This window comes from Platalea leucorodia, assembly GCF_965183815.1.
Source record: "Platalea leucorodia genome assembly, chromosome: 4".
Lineage (NCBI taxonomy): Eukaryota > Metazoa > Chordata > Aves > Pelecaniformes > Threskiornithidae > Platalea > Platalea leucorodia.
In genome coordinates this window covers 35,412,480-35,417,023 of record NC_138826.1, presented here as the reverse complement: position 1 = coordinate 35,417,023, position 4,544 = coordinate 35,412,480, and positions in this window count along the sequence as shown.

Genomic DNA, 4,544 nt, shown 5'->3' with positions numbered 1-4,544 from the left:
GCAAATATAAAACAACAAAAGGAAACAAACATCATGTCATGACAGACTGCTGACCGTCATATCATAGCCTTGAAATCAAGAGATCAGGAGGCCTTAAAAAAGCATTGGACATTTGTATGAACAATAGCATACACTATCAGAAGGATTAAATAATGGTTTGAAACAGTGAAATACTTCCAGAGCTGCAGCAGAAACCTGGTGGAGGGAGCTGGGTGTAACACCGCTGCTGCCGGGTTTCTTGCAGCAACGTCCAGAGCCAGCTGTCACTGATTATTGACACCAACATTTATAAACCTGACCAACCATGAGAGAGGGGATGGTGAAAAGAAACAGCAATTTCTTTCAACCTGGACACATCTGGAGTAACTCCATTTTGTGTACGCAGATTCTAGTTTCCTTAGCTGTGCCAGCAATATGCTGCAGTCTCTTTCTTTTCCTTTGCACATTGGTACAGAGAGATGAGAATTCAATCAGGCCCTGCATTACTGTGGATGGGACAGTAGGGAAAAAAGTGCAGAGGAAGGTAGAAAATTATGTGAGTGAGGCTGTGACAAACTGGAAATGAGGTGTTGCAGATGCAGAATCTCTTTGAAAAAAAGAGTTAAAAAACCCACATAAAATCACCAGTTTTTCCTGGAACCTTTCACGACAAGGAAACTTAAATACAGTCAGCTGAATGTTGGCAGTACTGCTACCTGGCAGACAAAAGCCCAGGATAGAAATTTTCAGCCCAAGTGACTGAAGTTGAAAAAGTTACTTAGAGTCAGCCAGTCTATTCTGCCTTACCTGTCATTAGCATGACTAGGTTGCTATTACATGGGAATATGTCACTTCAACAGCGTTTCACACCTTTCTTAGCCAAGAAAAGCCATCAGCCTGCACAGCTTCAAGTCTCTTTGGACCACTGTAGGAACCCACACTGTCAAACCAGTCCAGTCAGAGCCGTACTGTGCTTTCATAAGCTATCAAAATTGACGCAATGTTTGTTTTGCGGTTTATTCATCCCAACACCAGCTTGTTTCCGAAACCAGGAGACTACCCAGAAGAACAGGAGCTCATCTAGTATAGAAAGTATTGTAACTAATACCAAGTTAGGAAGATCCTGGTGCAATACAGGATCACGCCACAAGTGTGCAGGAGTTGGAAACAATTTGATTCCCAAACCTCATCTACTTTTCAGGCACATATATTGCCTTTCCCTCACAAACATCTCCAGCTACTGCGGTCTACCACCCTCCTCAGGTGGGCACAAGCAGTACTCCCACCGCGCATTACAGCCCACACATTTCTTTACATACTTGGAAATCTTGGTAAAAAGAAATTCCGCTCCTACAAGAAAAGATCATCCCAGATTTACATATAGTTTGCCTGCGGCTGTACATCTGTCCACTATTTTCACAAATTTAACTCTAATGGAAGGATTGCATCTATCAAAAATCATCTCTAGGAAATTTTACATCTCCTGTAGCAAGTGATACAAAGAAAGATGACCTTTCCAATGAACTACTGATAACTCACTGCATGGAAAAAATTAGATCTCCTGCATGCTGTAATACACGATACGGTTATTTGCCTCAAGCAAACTAAAAATTGAATGGCAGAACCAGCTGGTTACAGATGGTAGTGTGAAAAGTTCACCTCCTCCTTTCCCTGCTGCTTAGCTGCAAGAGCATTAGTCAACAAAGCAAAGGATTATTTGTACTTCACTCTGCTCAGATTAAAAAGGATAAATTCTAAAAACGAATCTATAGCCTTCACTTCAAGCAATAACATACAGTGCTCCAACAAAGGAGGAAGCAGCTTTGATGAAACATCAAATGGGATAATGAAAAAGATCACTGAGATGAGCTTGACATGAATATCGGGCAAAGTTTACTTTCCCGAAAAAGGAACGCAAGCTCTGCCTTTACACCCGACCTGATTTTTAACATGGTGCGTGGGTGTGCGGGTGTGTCATCACCGGCGGATGACAGAATGAAGCAGAGGATATCTGCCAGCCAGGGAAACGTAGATTCAGATGAATCCTCCTTGCTTCTCTATGCTGACTCGGTCACCAGGAGGGCTGTGGAACAACAAAATGTGAAACAAAATACCAAAGATGGCATGAACTGGAGGGAGCAATGGAAAAATATTTTTGAATATTTACACTTATATTCTTCCTCTGACAGGGGGAAAACTGGGGCTTAAGCAAACCTAACCAAGAATTAAAGGATGAATACTGCCTAATGACAGGGAAATGGCATTAAAACGTAGGCGGCATAAATGAATGTTCAAGCTTCGCCTCTGCTCAGCACTCTTAGCACCTAAGACAGAAAAAAACCCCAGCACTCCTTAGGGAAAAATACAGTAAGATTAAAGGTGAAACACAGAAAGGAGCAAAAAAACTGACATCAGTTCAGACTTCCATTCTGGACAAACTATCAGTATCACAGATATACTTAAGGACAGTGCGCAGAGGCCAACTCTTATTTCCCCCCCGCCCCCCTCCCCTTTTTTTTTTTAAGCCTTGAGATTTGTACCTGAAACATGATAAAATCCAGAAAGCAGCAGGATTTTCTCAAATGCTGAAGTAAAAAGACTTCAAATCAGTTTAAAAACAGATAAAGAAATAGAGGCAATTCCACAAGTGCTAAAGCACTAAAGACATTGCTCTAACACAGAAACAGATGAACAGTGCAGATGCAACATTATAATCAAATTTCTACACACAAATAAAGCACAGGGGAAGAGCTAAAAGTGATACTTAAGGATGGGGATTGCGACCTAATGTGTATAATTAAGCCACTTAAATTAACTCGGCTCCCTTCGTTCTTTTTACAGAGAAATGGAAAGCAATAGATAATAGTCCCACACTGAGTAAAGAATTTATTAGGGTATTCCTCCCCAAAACTACTTTGTTTTCATTAAAAATAATGGGAAAAAGAGTTATTTTAAGTGAAGAATTTTTAATTCTACAAATCCAAACGCTTTAAGGGAAGATATCTACTCTAAAAAAGGCAGTTATTTGACTAAAAATGCTGCCTTTTTTGATTTGCTGTAACATACACAGCAATGAATGACACAGTTGGTTACTTAACTTTAGGACCTTGTAAGATATAATGCACTGATCACATTAGTCCAATTGAAAATATTTCTAATAAAGCTGCAATTAATTTCCTTATTTCTAAACATGTAACTGGAAAAACACTTCTTTTTTCCAAATAGCATCTTTTTATCTGGCAATAGCAAAATGCAGCAAGGATATATAAACTTAGAAAGGCAAACAAGGTGTTAAATTGAATTGAAAAGATAAGAAGCAAAAATGGAAGTCGATGTTTCCACCCATGTTCTCTTTTGGATCTCGGAGATGAACTACCAAAACAGCTTCCACACTGGCCTCCGCTCTAAAAAGAGCTGCAGGTACCATGAGTCATGCCAGGGCTGCTGAAAAAATCATTAACTTCTTCTCGGGACACACAGCTTTCTGATCATCAATCCACCAAATTCACAGAAGTCACCCCCAGGCAAAGAATTCATTAACTCCAGGTCAAATAAAGCAGAAATAAGCACGTTCAAAATGTAAATGATCTTTGTTTCCTGTTTTTCACATAATGTGGAATAAAAGGCAGAGGAAAAATGCACTGATACAGCCCGATGCATGTGGCAGGAGGGAGAAATAGACTCCTACCACATAATTGTACCTTTACGATCCCCCTGCTCCAGCGTCTTGTCTCTGCTTTGGGAATACAACTTTATATCATTCTATTTCTTATTAAGTTTTATTTCTTGTAATAAAAAAAAATTGAAATCAACAGTAACAAAACTTGGTCTTTACCATATCCCTGCTGACCCAATTATCCTTTGAAGAGGTATAATCAGTCACTACGGTTATAAATGTTAATGCAATGGAAGGCATTAATATTATTGAGAAAAAAGAAACCACAAACTCAATTCTAATCCTCACAAAATTGAAACATTACAAAAATGATGAATAAATAAATGATCACAAGATGAAGGTTTGCAGCATATTCTATAAGCTGCTTGTCGTCAAGCTTCAGCCCCAGAAGTTAAGTAAACACAAGTGCAATCCACCCGTACGTCAACATTATCTAGATATTGTTCTGATTGCCAATTGATTTTCACCTCCTGGGGACCTGATGAGGCGATCTGTGAAGCACGCATGGACACAGCACAGATGTCAGTGAGGCATCCAGGCAGAGCAACCTGCGTGTGCTTATGTGTGCATGGGCATGTGTATAAGTGCACACACACTTGCACAGGGCGCGTGTTCATTTGCAGAACTATTATTTAACTATGGAACTTCTGCAAAATACAGAGGCCTTTCGGTAACCTTTTCCTATCAGATGCATTAGATAAAGGTCCAAAATCATAATGATACAAGTATTCTTCAAAAAGCCTAGGTAAACATTCTGGAAAAAGCAGCACTCATAATACAGATGTTAAATAATCTTTTTAATAACAAAATTGTGTTGGCCATCAAAAAACTGTAACACTTGCGATGCATCTATTCCAACGTAAATATATTAACTGTTAACCAAACGCAC